Source organism: Lagopus muta, chromosome 13 (genome assembly GCF_023343835.1).
Source record: "Lagopus muta isolate bLagMut1 chromosome 13, bLagMut1 primary, whole genome shotgun sequence".
NCBI classification, from domain to species: domain Eukaryota; kingdom Metazoa; phylum Chordata; class Aves; order Galliformes; family Phasianidae; genus Lagopus; species Lagopus muta.
This window is the reverse complement of record NC_064445.1, coordinates 18,456,958-18,479,515: the sequence shown is the minus strand read 5'-3', so window position 1 is coordinate 18,479,515 and position 22,558 is coordinate 18,456,958. Positions and strand designations below refer to the sequence as shown.

At 40.6% G+C, this 22,558-nt stretch overlaps 1 long non-coding RNA gene across 1 annotated transcript; it reads right to left on the bottom strand.

Moving 5' to 3' along the window:
* Positions 1 to 4,281: 4,281 nt before the first annotated feature.
* LOC125699909 (uncharacterized) lies at positions 4,282 to 15,433 on the bottom strand. Its single transcript, XR_007379735.1, has 3 exons — positions 15,305 to 15,433; positions 6,692 to 6,950; positions 4,282 to 5,885 (listed from the first exon to the last, which is right to left on the bottom strand). It is a non-coding gene; the product is annotated as an uncharacterized LOC125699909 (long non-coding RNA).
* Between the last annotated feature and the right edge of the window lie 7,125 nt (positions 15,434 to 22,558).

Below are 22,558 nucleotides of genomic sequence, written 5' to 3'. Positions count from 1 at the left end.
TACGGAATTCTGTACTCTAGCTGAAACTATATATATTATCTTGGGCCTAACAGCCTAAGAAAAGAATGGGAAATTGATCCACATCCACAATTATGCTGAAAAAGCACTGAGTGTAAGCCAGAGACCTAGTTTGTATCCTGCTTACAACTAAGAATATCCTTTGATTCATCTCACAAAGGACAAGAATAATGCAAGAGTTTATGCCAGTATATTTGCTGTTATCAAATTTGCTGGTATCAAATCCCAAATTTAATAACTTCCTCTTTTAGATGGACTGGTACAACTTCCCTAGCAACTGCAAGTTTTGCTACTCTTTGCCTAACTGTGATTTTTTAGAGATGTGTTGGAAAATCAGCAGTCATACACATTAGGCTAATTAGGCTAGATTTAAAGTTACACTCCCAGAACTATTACTGAGCCAGAATTTGATGCAAATTTCTGTGTCTGTTTTTCATATGCCCTACTGCAGCACCATGCCAATTTTCACATCTGTTCATGTTAATACAGGAACAATTAACATATCTTTCTCTTATTCAAAAAATACCCTACTTGAGAAAGAGCTTAATCTGCAGCAGAACTAGAGCAAGGCATGATGAGGATACATAACACAGTGTCAAAGATCAGATGAGCAAGGCCCAATGATCATAGCCCTTGACAAGTCCCATATTATAGTTATCCTTGAGTCTCACACCAGTTTGAAATAGCACACGAGACAGCTGGCAGGGTTATTATTGGGACTTGCTCATCTAACCAGTGAGCTACAAACAGATGTGTATGAAATAAGAACCACAGCCATTGACACATCTCACACACCAGGCAGTGGGCAAAGTGACTCAACCTGACAGGAAGAGGAAATTGTGTGTGACATGTCCTTCACTTCAATGAGTATCATGTCATTCCTGGCCCAACTTTTCACTTAAATCACCAAATGCTATTTGACAGGACATACATGTGATTTCTGGGGTGATGAAAGTCCACTTATATACCCACCAAGAAAAATTAAAACAGTGACTGTGCAGCATGAAAAAAGAATTCTTGCACTTAAACATATTAGTAAAATACCTTATCAGGACATCAGAATTATTTTTTTAATTATGCTGTGAACTATAATTTCTTATAAATACTATCTGCAAGCATCAACAACCGTATTCTAGTAGAGTAACTGCCAATGGACACATTTTGTTCTTTCTTACAAATCATTTGTCTGCTTTCAACAGCACTATTTCTAACTGATAGGACTGAAAACATAGTTCTGCACTGATAGGAACTTATGAGATAACGAGAAACTCTGTGAGAAGGGAGGAGAGACACCAAACTGCAGGTACATGGCTGCGACAACAAAAGATTCAGAAGCCAACTTAATCAGGTGTTTCTGAACAGCAGCTCTTGTTCATGTATCTGATTCCATTGTCCTGGCTTTCTTTTCCAAACTCAAGACTCCAAATCAGAGAAGAAATTGACATTTTATGGTAATGAAAAAATCACTAAGCTCACAGATACCTGTAATTATTTCATAACTGTCCTTCATACTGCAATTCCTGCAGGTAAACACGTGGTCTGAATGCCATGGGCATAGTCATAATGATGTGAATAAGAATGAATTGCCTGTGCAACCACAAGTAAGTATATAGATGACACTATCCTTTCAGTTCTGACTCTGTAAGAACCTGTGATAATACATACAGCACTGCAAAATGGACTGACTACCAGTGAGTGAGATAGAAAGCTCAGTGCACGAGAATGTCACAGCGCTGTGTGCTGTCCCACAACCATATTTTTTGTCGATTTGAGAGAAATTCACTTGTGAGCATTTCAAAGTGTTCAGAAGCAGATATTTTTAAAACTGTAGACAATGTTATAAGCTCATGTAAAGAATGTAATGCTACTGACCTTGACTGCACGATAGATTTCTTCATTCCCTCAAGATCACTAGGAACTGTAATGAAACAGGAATTGCTAAGATCCCCACTCAGAATTTACTTCTGTATCACTGAAATACAAGCCCTCATCCATCAAAATATTTGATCATGTGCTGAAAATCGAATAATTAAGAGCTCAATATTGGACTCTGTCATCTTCCATAGTTTACACAAAGCTTTGTTTACTATGCTAGATTTTATATGAATAAAAATACTCTCAAAACGTGCACTTACCTTCACTTTGCAAGCCACATGATAGTAGAGAACAGAATCATAGGAGTTGGAAGGGACCTCTGGAGATCATTGAGTCTTATACCCCCACAAAAAGCAGTTTTCCTACAGTAGGTTGAGGAGGAAAGCATTCATGCAGGTCTTGCATATCCCCAGAAATGGAGACTTTCCTACCTGATCAGCCTGGTCCAATGCTCTGCCATCTTCACAGTAAAGAAGTTCTTCTTTGCATGTTTCTGAGGAACTTCTTGTGTTTCAGTTTTAGCCCACTTCCCCTTGTTCTATCAGTGCACGCCACCGAAAAGTGCCCGGTCCCATCCACTTGACTCCTGTATTTTAGCTATTTAAAATAATTTATGTTGCCTCCTCTCAGTTTTCTCCAGGCTGAACAGCCCCAGATCTCTTAGCCTTTCCTCATACAGGAGATGCTCCATACCCCTAATAATCTTTGTGGCCTTCTGATGGACTTTCTCTAGAAGATCCCTGTCTTTTTTGAGCTGAGGAGCCCAGAACTGGACACAGTGTTCCAGATGTGGCCTCACCACAGCAGAGTAGAGGGGAAAGATCACATTTCTCCAGCTGCTGGCCACATTCCTTTTTGATGTACTCTAGGAGATCATTGGCATTCATGGCCATAAGGGCACTCCGTTGGCTCACAGCTAACCTGTTGGCCACCAGAACCCATAAGTAAGTCCTTCTCTGCAGAATTTCTTTCCAGGAGGTCATCCCATAACTTGCAGTGATGCATGTGGCTATTCCTCCCCAAATGCAAGACTCTGCATTTGCTCTTGTTGAATTTCATCAGATTTTTCTCCATCTGACTCTCAGGCTGTCCAGGTCTTGTTGAATGGCAGCACAGCCTTCTGGAGTGTCAGCCACCCCTCACAGCTTTGTAGTATCACTAAACTTGTAAGGGTGGACTCTATCCCTTCATCTAAGACATTGATGAAGATGCTGAACAAGACCAGACTCAGTACTAGCACCTGGGGAGCTCTGTACCACTGATCACAACCTTCTGAGCTCTGCCAATCAACCAGTTCTCAGTCCACCTCTTGGTCCACTCACCTATCCCACACTTTCTAAGCTTCATTACTAGGATGTTGTGGGATACAGTGTCAAAAGCTTTGTTGAAATCAAGGTGCACAACATCCACCATTCTCCCCTCATCTATCCATCTAGCCCGAATGATATCTGCTGGTAAAATATATGCACAAAAGGATGTTGCAAAATTCCCACCCACCTCCTTGTTACTCACTTGTACATGTAAACAACCTCTAATAGTTTGTACTCAATAATTAACATTTTTACTGATGCTTTGAACTATCAGATAATACCAAAGCATATGCAGTAGAGAATAAGGCAGATTTACAGTGCTAACAGGAATTATTAATGGCAACATTGGCACTATGACAGATAGGCAATGGATACCATAAATTATGAGTTGTTATTGTAATTGTTGAATTAGTCATGCTAGAAGGTTAATCAAGGTTTTATTTCTGGTATTTAATTCTGCAAGTCCTGTTGCAGTTGATGAGAATTAGGGTTCCAGCTCAGGTATTAGAACGGGATGGGCATTGGCTACAGTAAGCAAGAGAAGTGACAGTGAAAAAAAAAACATTGCTCTATCAGCATTTTCAAAGGCTGAACTAAGTTTCCTGAGTTTCCATGTTCTTCTCTTCTGTAGTCTGCACCTGGCTGCAGTTATTGAGCTATTTCCCTGGCCAAGTGTTCGCCAAGCTCCACAGCTGCTCTAACCGTGGTTTTGTTTTTATTTTATCCTGTTACACGTCCCTAGTGTATAAACTCCATTTTGAAGGAGATACACAGCTCCAGGACAGACAACCCAGGTGTATGGGCCAACCCTACTGCTGGCTGCTAGGATTTCTTCTGCTGATGATTCCTGAATCAGACAGCTTTGCAGCCACTTGCAATAAAAATACTAGTGAAACTAGAAAGAACATAATTTTCAGTCAGAAGGTTCAAGATCCCAGAAACTCTACATCGTTTTAAAATCACCAGGTGTAAGTATTTGAGAGGTTTTTTGAAGGTTTTCTGATTCATGAAGAAGTGAAAATATCAACAATGCAATCTGACACCAAATCTAATCCTGAACATTTAAATAACCAATTAGTCAGAAATCAAACTCATTAGACAGCTTTTCCACTTTTTGCTCAGTGCCAGTGACAAAATTTGGACCCGCAAATAGTCACGTTTCTGCCTCTATATCATTTTGAAATAAAGACAGAGATGATTAAATCATATAACTGTCCCTTGATATATCTGCTATTTATACACAAAATATAGAAATATTTGAAATAACGGGAAGTGGGCTTTATGAACATATGCTTTATCATATACTTGATTTCAGCTTCTTAGACAGTAGCATTAATATTTCTTTCAAAACATTTTCATGCAATGGGAGCATTAACAGCTTATCTTATGTTGATTCTTTGGTGTCTAATAGTAATCAGCACAGACTTCTCTTTTGGGAGGCAATTCTGAGATCATCTTCTCTATTTAGCTTTCTACTTTCACAAAACCTGAAGCAATATGATTATCTGGGTGATATGTATCCCTTTGCCAAGTTCATCTGAAATTTGCTGATGCTTTAAAAATATGACTGGGAGGTAGAGAAAACACATAGATACACAGATGGCCCAATCACTTCAGTCTTCTTTCTGAAAACTATTTTAGAACTGGTGATACACCAGGCTAATGCCAACCATTTCACTGTGGAGATGGGTCTAAGTGCTTGAAGCATGATAATGTATTCCTCCAAATTTTTTCTAGTGGAATCAGTGTTTGAAAGCACTTTCCCAATTGGGAAAGTAGTCTGTGAAATATGTTCCTAATGTAGGCCCTTTGAAATTCAACTGCAGCTTTTAAAAAGAGAGTCTAGAAAACACAGTAAGATGAACAGAACAGGAGCCATTTGCCAATAAGAAATAGCACAAAGGGCCATCAGCCTATGTCCCTTTGCCTGGGTCACTGCTCCTTGCAGTTAATAGAGCAGCTATTTACATCTATCACCATTTGTAGAACATACTAAACTACAACATAATTGAGGTAACGCATAATCATTTTCCTCCCCTGCTATCACTAACTTTGAACAGCTGTCACATAGTTATTAAAACATCCTTAAGCAACAGATTAGACATTACCCATGCACAGAAATAACTGCAAGTTGATAAATGATTTTATCTTTCTGAATTAGCAAGGAAATGCAAACAAAAACTTCTCAGCAGTGTAGTGGTTTCAGATGGGATGGAGTTAATTTTCCTCACAGCAGCTGGTTTTGGATCTGTGTTGATAACACGCTGACATATTAGCTATATCTGAACAGCACCAAGACCTCCGTTTCTCACACTGTCCCACCAGCCAGCAACGTGGGGATGCACAAGAAACTGGGAGGGGTCACAGTCAGGACTGATGAACCCATTGGACAGATACTCCATATCACATGGCATTGTGCTCTGCCATAAAATCCAGGGAAAAGAAGGACGAAGGGGAGGATGTTCACAGTTATGGTGCTTGTTTACCCGAGTAACTATTATGTGTGATGAAGTATGGCTTTCCTGGAAATGTCTGAATGTTTGCCTGCTGATAGAAAGTGGTGAAAGTGGTGAATGAATTACTTATCTTGCTTTAACTGCACTAGTCCTTCAGCACATTTGTCTTGCGGAATTGATTCAGCAGTGTCCTTTCAGCTCTCTTAGCAACAATTGTTTGTTTATACTGCAAAAAATAAATGAAAGATGGAATATGTAATCAAAGTGTGTCATGAATTACTACATGTAAGAAGGTGGACTGTTTCACTTAATTCCTGCTAGGTATTAAGCCAGCTCTATGGAATATTCTTAAACCATGCCTCAGAGTAGATTCAAAAAGTCACGGCAGATGCTTTGTATATTTCACTTATACAAATGAAAGTATCCCAAATATTAATAAGTGGGTCTACTTAATTAAATCCACTTAGAGATGTTTTCAGGACATTTTCTGCCAAATCTCCATGTGGAAAAGTAGGTTGTGTTAATACCAGTTTTCCCAAGTGTCTCAATTACCTGTAAATGCTCCTTAGTTTAAACGCCACAAGTCAAGAAACCTCTCAAATCTAAGATTAAGAAATCTCATTATATGACTTACAGACATCTTGCCCAGCCCCTGTTGCTTTATCCTGGAGAAGGAATATCTCGACACTGCGGGTGTTCATAGTGGTTACCTGTTCCCAAATTTATCACAGCCCCAAAAGCACTCACCTCAGGTGGATTGTTCAGATGAGCAATGTTGAAAACATATGTAAGAATTTGTATAAACCAGAGGAAGCTGGTATTTAACAAGTACTTTAATTTAGCAAGTCAAACATTGGAAAAAGGAAACCTCCACTTCCCCTGGAGCATGGGTAATTTTCACCATATGTGATCACTTGTGAGCACTATTCACAAATCTGGATCTAGTTCTTCTGGTTCAAATTTTTGCAGATGTACAAGTCAAATTCTGTATTCTATTATTCCCAGTCCAGCCATTACAAAGCCATCACTGACCTTTCTGACGACTGCACACACTGACACAATTAATCACTATTTCCTTGAAGAGCAATTGAGCAGCTGGTCACAGCAACGAGGATGAAGGTTGAGAAAAGTCCACGTGTTAAGTTCTCGTGTCAGTATTATTCAGGTTTTAATTCACATGTGAAGTCCAAGACATAGGGCTGGCATTGAGACATAAGACCTGTTTCCACCACGGGAAAATGCTGTAGCCAAGGGCACACTTCTATAATAGAAGACTCTTGTTTTCACACACCTAAAAATGGTAAGGAGTCATACATTAGTTTATGATTTGAATTATGTGATAGGACTGCCCACTACCATGAGCAAACTGGATTTGATGACCAAATTAGCCTTTTCTACAATCTTTGCTTACTTTCCTGCTCAGCCATTTAGCCCATGCTCTGTTTGGTCCAAATTCCATGGGATTTCTCCACATATTCAGCTTACATAAGAAGCCATATATACTGAACAAAAGCTTCATTAAACATTGGAACTTCCCAGATTTTTTTTTTTTTTTTTTTTTTTTTTTCCTTCAGCCTTTCCCTTTGACAGATAAATGTACCACGGCTCTCAGGACACTGCCACTGTGCAAAAATCGTCTACTGAGAGAAAAAACTTAAGGCATTCTCTGCTTAATTGGAATGTGAGGACACAAGTCTTACAAATCAATGCAAACAATCTGTGTTATCCTGATCTTTCCTTTTGCAGCTTCTTTTTGCGTCCCTTAAGCCTGATTACATGTTAGTGAACACTGTGGTCTCCCATATTCTGTTTCAGACTTACTTCTTGGCCGAGGTGAACAAATGTAAAGCAGCATCTGAAGGAATGTGAATGTTGATTTCAAACTAGAACTAAAATACAAGGATAAAATTACAGTGTAACATCTTGTGCTCAGTCTCATTTAGAATGGAGCTCCCGCATATTTGATGAAGCATTTTGCTTCAGTGCTTTCCAATGAAGAAATTCTGCATCATACATGGGGAATTCATTGGCTGTGCACACAAATACACCCACACACAGAATTCTTCAATCAATACTAAAAGCTTATTACTACTAAAACAGTTATGAAAAGTCAAAAAGCTAAAAGGTATTCAGACCAGCATCAACTAAAACTTCCTGTTTCCCCACTTCCCAGCATCTTTTCACACTGTGCTTGACAACACCATATTTTCAAACAAGCTCTGCTGTAGTTGCAACAGGACTGAAAATACTAAAATGTAATTAAAGAACTTTGGATTCTAATTATTTACTGCAACCTTTTAATGTGCAGTTTTTTATCTGTTGCATTTTAGGAATGATTCCTTGATGCTGTTAAAGCATCTCTGTAAATTTAATGGAGCCACCATGAATTATTGAGCTTGAACATTATAATGCTTTTCATGAAGCCTACATCTAGTTGGTACTTTACTGAAGCTGAACCTGATATCTCATGTCACCTCTTCAGAAAACAGTGCTTTTGTACAGTTCACACTGCCCAAGATGAGTCAGTTTTACCAATCTATCTTGCAGCAGCCAAGTGGGTCTAATTGCTGCATCAGAACATTTTATGTCAGTGTTGCAAGTTTGGCTATCAGTATTGCAAGTTTGTATATCAGTGTTCTGCTGCAACTTTTTGACACATCCTCTAAGTGGGGTAAACAAGTATATAACAGTAACACTGAAGGAGTATATTCTCTGCTGTTCGAAGTTTGTGTTCTGGGCCGGATCTACCATCCAGCAATTTTCTGCACATGAGGGGCAGCTGCACAGGAGAAAGGATTCAGTCACAGATAGGAGAAGACTTCCAGATACTGCTTGAGTGGCATTGATGGCATCAGCAGAACCAGCCAGCAGAATCATCAAAACTCCCAGCTGACTCTGTCCTGCTGAGCAGTCTGGCATTGGCTGGTCCTGGAATTTCCAAAAGAGAGGAATTTGTCATCCTCTTCCTTATCTGCCTGCACAAATCTACCAACACCTCAGAATCCAGTGTGTGAATTAAACAGTATTTCAGCTGAAACGACTATAAAAAGGGAATAAGTGAAATTTCCAGTGCTAGTTTCATTTAAAAGGCTCATAAAATGTAAGCTTTTTAGTGAAAACATAAATACAGCTGTAATGTGTCTTTTCAGCCATTTGCAACTACTGCTAAAATCCCTAGAGAACTCAGGATGCTTTCTGGTTGGAGACGTGCAGGTGAGCTATCTCTGTGGGTTACAAGTTACCATGTTAAGCAGTAAAATGTCAGTGTCCTGTCAGAGCTCTGTTATCACCATATCTGGTTAGAAAAAAATGGAGCTTTTATCACTTCCTCCTTGTTTTTATAATCTCAGTCCCTCTGTTTCTTTTTAGTAGTAGTACACAATATCAAGATTTTATTCTTGTGAACAACAACAAAAAAAGTTCTTATTAGAAAGCCTGCACACACTTCCTTTTGTGTCACACTGTTCTGAAAGTTACTTCTAATTCTTCAGTTAAGTCACCAAACCAAAATGAATTATTCATAGACCATTGAAACACCTCACTGATGTGTTGGAAGACTTAATTAAATAGTACTTGTGAAGCAATCTGAGAAATACAGAAAAACTGAATAAGATTCATTTACAGTCACTTCTTTTTCTATATTCTGTTTCACTGCTATGGTATGTCTGACCTGTCACTTCCCTGGCACTAAAATGCACACTGAATAATGCTAAGGCAGCTGTCTCCTTGGTCTTCCTTGTATCTCACTGTAGTTACTAAGGTTGATGTAATGCAAAAAAAGTCCAACACAAAAACAACACAAAATTCTGTTATAGATTGTCTTAAAATGTCACGCATTCAGGAACCATTCGTACCTTTGCTTGTTCACCTCGAAAGCTGGGACCCCAGATCCTTAGAATCATAGAATTGCTCAGACCATTAAAGATCATCAAGTCCAACCACAACCTAACCATCCTACCCTAATTCTAACAGCCCTCTGCTAAATCATGTCCCTGAGCACCACATCCAGATGGATTTTAAACACATTCAGGGATGGTGACTCAACCACCTCCCTGGGCAGTCCATTCCAGTGCTAAACAACCCTTTCTGTAAATGTTTGTCCTGATCTCCAATCTAAACTTACCCTGGTGCAACTTAAGGCCATTTCCCCTCATCCTGTCACCAGTCAGAAGAGACCAACCCTGCTCTGCTGTAAGCACCTTTCAGACATTGGAGGAGAGCAATCAGGTCTCCCCTCAGCCTCCTTTTCCCCAGACTGAACAGCCCCAATTCCTTCAGTCTCTCCTCACAGGCCATATTCTCCAAGCCCTTCCCCAGCCTTGCTGCCCTTCTCTGGACCTGCTCCAGCACCTCCATTCCTTTTTGTACTGAGCTACCCAAAACTGAACACAGCACTGGAGGTGAGGCCTCACCAGTGCCGAGTACAGGGCAGGATGACTTCCCTGGTCCTGCAGTGTGATATCTGCCTGTAGCAGACTCCCACAATAATGTCAGTCTTATTGGCCTTCACTTTTATTCTGACCCATAAGCTCTCAACCCTATCATCACCATCATTGATTTCCACATATTCACATTCTTTCTTAACATAGAGTGCTCCACCGCTGCCTTTCCTGCCTTGCCTATCTGTTTTGAAAAATTGGTAGCGTGTAAGTTATTCTACCATGTTTCTGTGATGACGACCATATCATAGCTTTCTGACCACACAATGGCCTCCAGCTTCTCCTGTTTATCACCCATGTTGTGTGCATTAGTGTAAAAGCACCTGAGCTGGGACTCCTTTTGAGTGGCAGTAGTCCTAATACCCTCATGACCCTAATCAGGTGTTTCCAGAGCCACAAACCTCACACCAATCCTCGTGTTCTTCCTACAAAGAGGTGAGTCATTCTTCTCCTTCACCAAGACACAAGACTGTGGGATCTTACTAGCACATCCCTCTCCTTACAAGCACTGGCACATTACATATAGGCTCTGCTCTAGTGCCCTCAGTTATATTCCCACCCTTCTTTGTACCTAATTTAAATCTCTAAATGCACCTTCCCAACTCCTGTCTTAAGACCCCTTTCCACCAGAGGGAGAAGCTACTCCAATCAAGTGCCAGCAGGCCTGGTCTCGTGCAAATAGAGCAGAGGTCAAAAAACCCAAAACCCTGCCAGGCACATCAGGCTCAGAGCCAGGTATTAATCCATTCACCCATCATATTTAGTTCCTTATTGTTCCCTATAATTGGACGGATAGAAGCAAACAAAACTTGTGCTTCTGAACCCTTTACCAGTTGCCCCATCTCTCTGAAGTCCTCTTCATTGTCTTTAGGGAAATTCTTCCTATATCATCACTACTTATCTGAAACATCAATAGGGATTAGTAAGCTGAGGGCCAAACTAGGGAAGGAAGTTTCTTCCTTATGTCTTTAATCTGGGCTTCCGGGAGGCAACAGACCTACCTGTGTAGAAGGTCTGGTCTACACAGTGACCCTTCTGCTCCCTTCAGCAAAGAGTCACCAATGACAGTGACCCATTGTTTTTTCTTTGCCGATGAGGTTTTAATGCTAAGTGATGTCTGGTTAGACTTTGGTGACATCACCAAGTGGAGTGAACCATCATCACCACCATTGCCTCCAGAGTGCTGTACCTGTTCTGCAGGGGCAGCTGGAGAGGCAGGGGAATCTCGGAAAACACACCTGCATTGTCGGTCAGGGTCCTTTTGCCCTGCCCCACGCCCCCCAATTCTTCACCATTGTTGCTAGGGGGAGGAGAGGACAGAGGGTTCACTGCAGCAGACACACTGTCTGCCTGCTGATTCTCCTCCGTTACCTGTTTGCAAGGCATCTGGGGGTGATGTTCTCCATGTGGAGCCTCAGCTGGCTGCCAAGATCTTGGGGCCGATATGGTTTGACACCACCAGTCAACCTCCTTCTCAAATTCCTTTATGCTCCTCAGCCTCTCCACCTCCTCCTTCAGGTCAGACACAAGGCTGAGTAAGTCGTTTAGCTGGTCGCATCTTACACAAGTGCTGTGTCCCTCACCTAGCACTGCAAAGGCCAGGCACTCACTACAGCCACAGAATTGCACACTACTATGTCGTTTCGGACCTCAGTCTGGATCTCTGCATTTTTCTTGGCAGTAGCCTTCCACCAGGGTGCAGCCATGGCAAACCAGCAGACTCACTAACACCTAATAGCCTTAATGGGGTGTGACTGATCAGCCCTGCCCTGCTGGTAGTATTATCACCGCCCTTGCCCCATTACCAGGTGGTTAACAGATACCCCCCGCACTTACCCCTCTTGTCACAGTGATAACACCCTCCCTCCCCCATCCCAGAAGCTTTTTCTAGGCAGGGGGGAGTGGATGCAGAGCTGTTTCTTTCACAAAACCCACATCACTTCAGCCACTCTTGTGAGAGCTGCTGGGCTGCTCTGTTATCTTGGGGTTCCCTGGATGAAGGAACCAACCAAAACCCCCCTGCACTTCGTGATCAGCCGCTGATGTTCTGGCTGGGACAGCTCCAAAGCAGCAAACCTCAGTGATCAAGGGATCACTTGCATATGAAAACTCTGTCTATGTAAGCTCAGTTTGTAATTTGATCTAGCAATCTCAAACACCTTGTTGAAGGTCTCTGGCCATTGGCTAGCACTACTGTATATCAGTGTACGTGGTCATAATCATGTCATTACTTTAGACATCATCAGAACACGGGTTTAACAGGCACTGGTATTTCTGGAGTTTACTGTACATGCACAAATATAAATGTTATCTCACACTGACTACTTTTGGTAGATGTCTCTATGCATGTTGCATTATTCCTTCATGCTGCATTATTCCTCCATGCTGCAACCACCCTCTAAGCATCTTCCACCGCATCTTCTTTGATCTCTTTCCATTGCCACAATTCACTTGGCTGCCTTCTACTGGCAACTCATGGTACTTACTTCAGATGCTTTCCCATTCAGCTGTCAGTTACCTCTGCAATTAACAAATGGACAAAGCTTTAAAGAAGATTCTGGTGAATGTCTGTCTGGACTTTTTGATTTCCCTCCAAAACACTCTGATCCCATAAAGAAATAGAGAAAACAGTTATCTAACTTCCTGCTTCAATGGATTTACATAAATTCATCTGAATATTTACTCCCTTTCCACACTTGATTTCATCACCTGTCTCAACATTAGAAGCTCATTTTGGAAAATTCAGCTGTAGATATAAATGAACAGGTACTACTGCCATGACTTGACTTGCTGATCACAGAGCTTGGTGGACTGACCAGTGAGCAGCAGCTGGGAAGGCATATGGGAAAGGCAGCCGGGCAGGTCAGGCAGGATCCCACAGCCTCCAAACAAGTACAGATAAACTCTGGTAATAGTGACCTGGGTGAGCCATAGCCCTGCAATGAACAGACAAGATGTAATGACCAGAAGGTCTGCATCCAGGCCAGGAAAGCAGGTCACTTGGTCAAAGATGGGAGCAGCAAGGTACACAGCCAAACACAGCCATCACTACGGTACTGCTCAGGCACAGAAGGATGCTGGGCATAAGCAGTTCAGCCCATAGCAGGGAGAGGCAGCAGAGTCTGCTGCAGTGCTTCAAGCATTAAGTCAGTTCAGTACAGCACTGTCCTAAGTGGATAATAAAACACTGTCGTGGCCTTCAGGGCACTTAGACACATAAATGGCCTCACATTTCCTGGTGAAAAAAGACTTCTAATACATGCTGTGGAATCATAAGAAATTCCTCAGATTATTAGTTCCCAACTTCACAGTACACATGAAGCGCTGCATAATACCCACTTATCACCAAAAGTTTTCCCAAATCATGTTCTAAGAATACAGAGTTGAGCATGTAGTTCCGTCTCCAAAGTGAAACGTCAATATTCCAGATTAAGCTGACAATAGGCTGTTGAACTGGAACTGGGAAACAACAAAAAAATGTATTTCATTTCTTGCCTTATCATGATCACTTTAAAATAGTTTCTGCTGAGTCTTTGGCTTGGATTACAGAAATCAAAGATCTTGAAGATAATTTGAGAGCTAAGAGGAATTGCGTAAGATTATGTAGAAGCAAATCAAAGCAGAAACACCGGGTCATAGTAAAGTTCACAAATGGAAATAAAATTCCTACAAAAAACATATAGAAAAAATCATTAATATTAAAATTGCTAATCCGTTCTTGGCGGCAACACTTGGAACATGTTTGCAACATGTTTTCCAGGAGATCACACTCGGTTCACCAATGAAACCTTCAAAGTGCTGAGATTATTCCTGTCCACAGAGACACATGTCAGCCTAATACTATTTCCTTGGCATGGCAGTGAGGTTAGAGTCTATGACACTTCTGCACAAGTGAAAGGTTTGCAACTGAAAGACTGAAGAGATGTTTTCCAACAATGCTTACCTGCCTGTTCCGGCCCGGGAACCAACTAGTGGATATAACCTAACACAGACACAGCACTCTTTTGTCACTACGTTATTTAAAAGTTTTAAAAATAATTTTATTTACTTCCTGCTTCTAGAGTAAAAAAAAAAAATCTGTATTGGCAAAGCAACAAGTGCAATTTAGAACTTTCTGCTGCTGCTACCACTCCATTTTCATAGGGAACTCATGCTTTTCTGCGATGTCACCACAATGCATCATGGTTGCCATTGTGACATTTGAGAATTTTCCATTGGATTCTCAGTCATCAAGTGTCACTTCCTGCTAGCGGGCTGGCTGGCAGGACACAGCCCAGCTGGCATGGTAACTGCCATCAGTAGGAGAATTCAGTCAAGCAGAGGAAAATAAAAGAGCTTTCTTCATCAGGAAGTTCACTTGATTGTCTTCCAAACAAACTAGTTGATTTTGCACACTCCACTTCTTCTATTCTTCCAGAATGTGACAATAGTGCAGCTTCTGATGCTGCACTAGGAACCCCAGTTGAAGAAAAGGCTTTTCCATGTTCAAGTGATCAACACGAGACTAAAAGTACACTTCCAAGGAGTGCTTTACCAAAGCTGATGAATTTCCGTCTTTTTTTTTTTTTTAAGAAGCTCTGGAATATTCATTAAAATTATTAGTTTCAGGTCCTTTCATGAGATGGTATTACCATAGAATCATAGAATCACAGAATCACAGAATCAGTCATAGAATCATAGGATGGCTTGGGTTGAAAAGGATCACAAAGATCCTTTAGTTTCCACCCTCTTGTTGGGGGCAGGGTCGCCAACCACCAATCCAGGCTGCTCAGAGACACATCCAGCCTGGCCTTGAATGCCTCCAAGGATGGGGCATCCACAGCCTCCTTGGGCAACCTGTTCCACTGTGTCACTCTGAGAGGTAGATTGTGTCTTTGCAGAGGAAATTTCCAGTATTTCTGTATGTAGTGTAGGATGAGTTGTTTTTCACAAAGAAAGCTGCTGAACAGAGAAAAGTTGAGACTGGGGTGCTCCGACCTGGATAAAACTGGCACAGGCTCTATGTAAGGTAATTATAGAGGGCAGGGGAGAGTCTGGTACAGGACAGAACAAGTGTGCTAATTGTTGAAAATATTGTCTTCCTATCACCATAAAAGGTACAGAAGGGCACCATCTTTCCCCATTTTTTAAGAATAATTTGAGAAATAGCTAGGACATTCTTTTGTTCTGAGGTCATATTATTTCCCATGGTAATACAGCCACTTACCTTCATCCAGTAAAAGGCAATCAGAGCAGTTGGGGATGATGAATCCTCAGGTTTCTGTGTTTCTCTCAGTGCACTCTGGTTTTCTCAACGCACTCCAGACTGGTCAGTCTTCAAGTCAGGTTAAGTTTCAGGTCCCTATTTGGGTGCCAGCTGTTGGCATTCAGTCTCGTCAGAGAGCTCTCTCAGTTTCTTGTAGCATCGGAATAGATCTCTTTATTGTGTTTGACATACATCTTACATACCATCCACTTACTGTCTGTAAGTTCCTGTAACAGTTAATTGGCCCTAACTTCTCCCAAACAACTGTGATAAAGGATAAAGGTTTCTCAATTGTGACAAGATTAACAGTGCATACAAAAGAACCTCCTGTTTATCCTTTGACTCTGTTTGCTCTTTGTCTTACATTCCAGTCTCCCACGGCTTCACAGGGGTAAGGTTTATCAAGGAGTCTGTTAAGCTCTTTGATGACTTGCTCACAGTTACATCTTCCCACTGTCCATTTTATACTTAAAAAAACTTTGTATATTGTGTGGTGTAAAATAACTAAGTGGCAAGGAATGGCAGCTATGCATCAGATCCTCCTAAGAGTCCAAATCCAGACTACTCCATTCAGTTCTGCAAGCACCAATTCCGTACTGTAACTTCTCTGAATATGCACGTTACTAGTTCCTCCACAAAACAGGGAAGAAGAGAAAGTATTATATCAAAGTAAGAACCCTGTATGAAAGACAATTTTAGTGATCTGTAGCTAAACAAACGCAGGTAGTCAGGATTCCATGTTCAAGCATGTGAAAATGCTGTAGTAGATTGAGAAAATGAACTTCAACCTAGAAACTAATATTTGCTGTTTTAACACTTACTAATGCACACCGCTGCAGTCCAAAACAACATGCACTTAAAACCATAAAGGAAATGTCACACTAAAAGCAGCATCCAACAAAATTGCCTGGAGAAAACAGGGACTAGAATCTGGGTTAAAACAATATACAAAGTGTGATGCCTATGAGTAAAGATGTTTTTTGCTTATATTTGCAAATTATTTGTTCTTCCAGTGGTGTTTGTTTTTTTAATACACTTTGAGAAATCAGCTGATGCATAGTAAAAGTAGCAAACATTGTCCAGTGCGTAGGTCTTGCAGAGCACTTAATAAAACAAGGAAGTTTTCTCCCATTGAACTATATTGCAGAGAGTTCCAACAAGCACAGAAAACCCAGGAAGTTTAAAGTCTGAGGAGGCGTATGCTTAGAAGGGTATAGGTAATTCTTCCTTAAACCCAAACTACTTTTCAACCTAAATATTGCAAATTTGATTGAATGTTTAAATCACATCTTATTTGCTGGGAAAAGAGCAAATATAATTTGTACTGTGCTGACTAGCTGGGCTTCTGTTTACAGATCAGACCTGCACAGAGCAGAAATAATTGGAGGGCTCTCAGTGGGGTTGGACATGCCTTGCTGCCTTTATCAATTCACAGGTAAAGCTGTGAAACTCAAGGACTTCCTCTGGATACGCCAGGCTGCATCCCATTTCAGATATTTGTTCCACATATCCCTTAAACATTTCAAGTCCTTGCTCTAACTCTTTCATACAAGTCTCGTTTAGTATTCTTACTATTTTCCAAGTTTGATCCAGGACAGTTATGATTGCCTGTTTTTTTTCGATACCTGATTCTCAGCTTACTCTGTACTAGCTTTCAAAATTAAGCATCAAAATGTCATCTAAGCCCTTAAGCCTCAATTGGGCAGCCACACCTCCAGTGTGTGACCTCCAACTGATGACCAGTTGGGGTCATCACTCCTCCAAGAGAAAGGTCTCTTGAAACTCCCAACTGGCTAATGTGATTATTTTCTTTTCACCTCAATCAGTATGTCACTGCGCAATCACTCGCTGTGCACGCAGTCATTGCACCTGTGTCTGTTGAGAAAGATAACACCTCATTTTAGCCTGTTGGTTGTTTGTCTGTTTTCATTAAGTATGAAATAGAAGTGAAAGTATAAGTACATGTACGCATCTCCCAGCAGTATATTGGTGGTTAGGAAACTAACAAGACTTGTCAGTATATGTGAATAACTACACATCATACACTACAAATGATAAAATCGTAGTCTACAGATACTCCATTTAGCACATCTGTTTTATTAATTCGTATTCAAAACTCAGTGGCATCAGCTATGTCGATTAATTCCAATTTTTTTCTTCACAAACAGGACATTTATTGAAATTGAACATGATCTCAGGTGTGCCTCAGTTTACTTTGCTCTCAGCAATACTGCCTGGCCCCATAACTGACCCCACCTCCAGCAAAAGGTTGGGTTATGTGACTTCCAGAGATCCTTTCCAACTTGCAGTACTTTATGACACTATGATTCTAGGTCTTGGGGACTTTAATCTATTTAGGAATTTCGATTAAACTCAGTAAATAATTCTGCCTGAAAAATAGAGTAAAGTATTTTCCAGTTTGTTGATATCACATTTTCAAAATGGTTCATTTGAAAACCTTAAATTGCTTTACTTATATTTTCCAAACGAAATCTTTCATTACAAAACAAGTGGGGTTGTTTTTTGTTTGTTTGTTTGTTTTGTATTTTCTCATTTAGAAACAAATCTAAATTAGAGGATAATATTAGGGAAAAAGTCTGGAAGAAACCCTAGATAGAACAAAAAATAAGTATAATGAATTTGTATGAATGTTTGAACCTTGAAACTAATTTTGCATAATCTCATTTTTTTCCTTAGCTTGAATTCTGTAATTATACCTGCAATCAATTTTAAATGCCAGAAAGGAAGAATTAAAACTGCAAGTCATTAAAATGAGCTATAAACAGAGGTCTTTGCCACAATTGCTGTTCCTGCAGGCATTACTGCCACCTTGCTCAGGGCTCCTTCCTGCCCCCTGTCCTTGTCCTTCAATCTGTCTGTTCCATGTTCAACAATGTTGTCTAGGAAAAAGGGCTGAACATCTACTGCAGTAAGAGCTTTAGCAGCTTAATAATTGAAGTTTTGCTTCTACTAGAGAAAGATATTTATGGCAGATAGTATTTTCAAAAATATTAATATTTTATCCTAATTAGTTTCTTGAGTGTGTTTTGAGATTCACTGATAAGGGTTTAATGTGTACAGACCTCTGAAGCAGATGCTGAGAGAAATAAAGAAGCATAGAAACCTGACTTGTAGGTATACTATCTGTTCACATGTGGCTTTTCTGCTTTAAGATGAGATGTCCTCCCAACCCGGCAGCATGATGCATTGCCTGGACTAACTGATTCAGGCAGATGTGAGTTTAGGGACTCTGTTCTGCATTAAAACTTTTCCAGATTCCACTGGGTTCTACTTAGAATCCAACTTAATGTTTCTTCAAGGATTCTAAAGTCTGCTTATTAATTCTGGCTGTTTGTACTTCTTGTATTTTTCACTGCCAATACACGTCTTAGCACGTCCTTGGAGCTGTAGGCTTTCCTTTTTCCCTATTTGTATTTTTTCTTTTTCCCGGTGAACTTGAGGAATTTCTTCAGGTTTTTACTCTGTTGGTTTGAGTTAGTTATTTGATAGTAGTCACAGTAGTGGGTTGAAACCAGCACACCTTGCTGAGGGAGAATGTAAAGGAATCACTAGTGACGTGATAGAAGCAAAAAAAATTGTAATTTTAGTAATCTTTTAGAATTCTCTTTAATACTATTTATGCTCAAATGATTTAGAAAGACCACTCCTTGCAGAATGTATTTCTTTCTATTTCACCCAAGGAAGTATTTCTCCTAAACACAGATTTTGTGTTTGAAGATTTCTTTGTCAGGAAGGTTAGTTGTAGAGTAACTCTCAGGGTCCTGTGTGAAACAAAGGATCAGAGTATGCTGTAAGGATGAGGGGAAGGAAAAGAAATTTCAAACACGTCCCTGTATTATTCTGTTCAATCAAGGCGTTTCAGTGTAATGCAATGCAATTTATTTCAAGTGGAGTAGCACCCCCATGAGGTTCAATTTTGAACTGACAGAATTTAAAATCGCTGAGGAGACGAAGACATAGAAACAGCTACTTGCTTCTGGAATGCATTTATATAAAATCGATTTGCAACAAAAGGGAAAAACAGTGCAACCACTTGGGATGCTCTCTCCACACATCTATGTATGTAGTCACATGTATTAGGAAAAGATAACAACTCATGTAAATCCAGTACCTGTTGTACTGAATATAAGGATTCATGCTGCTTAAAAAAAGTCTTTCTGAATTCTAAGGGTGTCTGAATACTAGGCTGCTAGTGTTAGGGAGGGAAATAGGAAGGAGTTCTTCTCAATAGTAACACAACATTGAATACTGTCTTAGCAAATGATGACATCTATGTGGAAGTCAGACTGTAGTTTACTTTCTGATTTAATAACCTGCCTCTTCTCAACTATTTCCACAGATACCACACTCTGCCTCAAAGCCTATCGCATGCCTCCCTCTGTGAAATATTTTACATTCTAGAGCTGCAAGAGGTGATAAATGTATTTTCTATCATCTGCCTCCCTTGGCATATCGTTTCTTTCCCTCCACCCCCGCCCAGTGTCTGCTTAACTTAATGGTCTTACTCAGACTAAAAGTACTTTTCAAATTATCACATAAATTTGATAAAAAACAAAAGCAGATAGCTTACATTTATTATGCTTTATACTATTCTCTAAAATGATTTTGCCTACCCATGTTGCTAATGATTTAAAGCAACAACAGACCTACTACTATGTAAATGTACCATGTCAAAGTAAGCTCTCAGTCTGTGAGACGTAGATTGTGTCTTTGCAGAGGAAATTTCCAGTATTTCTGTATGTAGTGTAGGATGAGTTGTTTTTCACAAAGAAAGCTGCTGAACAGAGAAAAGTTGAGACTGGGGTGTTCCGACCTGGATAGAATTGGCACAGGCTCTATGTAAGGTAATTATAGAGGGCAGGGGAGAGTCTGGTACAGGACAGAACAAGTGTGCTAATGGTTGAAAATATTGTCTTCCTATCACCATAAAAGGTACAGAACATACCTAAAATCAGTGGGTTGGTGACAGACATTGTATGGAAATGTAAGGTAGCAACTGTGTCGGAAGGTGGTGAGCCTGAAATGCTCAACCAATGAGTGCCAGGAGAGGCTTTACCTACATCAAATACCCAGGGTACATAACGGGATGGATTTCACTGATCAGGTATGCAATTTCTCCTTTGTCAGTAGAGGCTGTGTGCTCATTATTGCAACAATGAATAAACTGCTCTTCACAGAGATCTTTGCCTGATTAGAAATTTTTTATCCTGAACGTTTTTCTCACAATTCTTATCTCTTTCCAATGCAGTAAACATAGTAAGAGCAAACCTCAATGACAAAGTACCAGAAAGGATAGTGTGCAATACCAGTTTGTATTCATTTGTTCAGAAGTCATTTTTCAGATCATTTTTTTTTTCTTTTTAAGGAATTATTTGCATGTAATTCATAATCATTCAGCGCAATTTTTTTTTCACTTGATATGGTGCAAACAAGGAAAAACAAACAAATAATTAGAGATTGAAGAGGTACCAAGTTTTCTTCCATGTGATCATTGCAAGCCAGCAGCAAAAAACATTCATGACCTTTTGTTCCTTGTCACTGTAGCAGTGGAGCAGGTAGCAGAAAGACGCTAGCAGGACAAGGCACAGGACCTACCAGCGGTTAGCACAGAGCATCTTTCACAAGAAAATGCTGAGCTTTCTTTTTAAGAAAGGTTAAAAGCACTATGAAAGAAAGGAAAGAAAGGAACCAAAAGCACTATGTGACTGTGTGATAAGTAGATGGCAATGTCACATTTGGGAGAAATGGCACAACTGAGAGCAGAGTAGCAGTTCTTCAACTGTATAATTAGTTCCAGAAAAGGCTGTTACTGCTACTAAGGCAGTCAAAAAGCCAGGTTTAAGTGAGTGATAAAAGACCAAAGGGAGTAAAGAGATGAGGCAAAATGTTAGTTTTAATTGTCTGGAAGGTGTACTTGGGCCACACAGGCTGTAGAGCTAAACTGCATGGATCCCAGCTGGAAAGTGCAATGAGCAAAGTACAATCACTAATCATGATGTATTCATCTAGGATAAGGAAGTGTGTCCCTCCTTCTTGAAGAAGGGATAGAACAGAAAGACATGTTTTCAAGGAAATGACTGAACAGTTTAATCAAATGCTACAGGTAGTTCCCTTGAGGAATACTGCCCATTTCTATTTTCTGTACAGCTTCAAAGATTTTACTTGGAGTCTTAATTATGATTTCAGCATTAAGAATAAATACACTTCGAGAGAATTCTTTCGTCTCTTAAATTCAGATAATACTCATTGTTTTCTAAGTTGTTCTCTCAACCATGCTCTCAGAAAACCAATTTGCTATCTTGTGTAATAAGACAGATTTAGGCTATCAGGACAGATAAGGGACCATCACCTATGATCTGGACAGGACAGATCAATGGGCTGAGACCAGTTGTATGAACTTCAACAAGACCAAGTGTTGGATCCTGCATTTCAGTCACAACTCCATTCAACATCACAGACCTGGGGCAGCGTTGCTGGAAAGATGTGTGGCAGAAAAGGAGCTGGGGGTACTTGTTGACAATCAACTAACACGAGCAAGCAGTGTGCCCAGGTGCCTAAGGCAGCCAGCCTCATCCTGGCTTGTACCAGAAATAGTGCTGCCAGCAGGCTGAGGGAAGTAATTGTCCTCCTGTACTCAGCTTTGGTGAGGCCACACCTCAGGTACCATGTTCAGTTTGGGGCCCTTCACAACAGGGAAATTATCGAGGCCTGGGACCATGTCCACACATGGGCAATGGAGCTGTGAGGGGTCTGGAGCACAGTCCCATGGAAAGCAGCTGAAGGAACAAGGATGGTTCAGTCTGGAGAAGAGGAGGCACAGGGGAGATCTTATCACTCTCTACAGTAACCTGAATCATAGAATCATAGAATGGCCTGGGTTGAAAAGGATCACAAAGATCCTTTAGTTTCCACCCTCCTGCTGTGTGCAGGTCACCAACCAGCAGACCAGGCTGCCCAGAGCCACATCCAGCCTGGCCTTGAATGCCTCCAAGGATGGGGCATCCACAGCCTCCTTGGCAACCTGTTCCAGAGCCTCACCACCCTCTGGGTGAAAAACTTCCTCCTCACATCCAACCTAAAACTCCCCTGTCTCAGTTTAAAACAACTCCCCCTTGTTCTATCACCATCCACCCTCATAAACAGCCATTCCCCCTCCTATTTATACACTCCCCTCAAGCACTGGAAGATTACAAT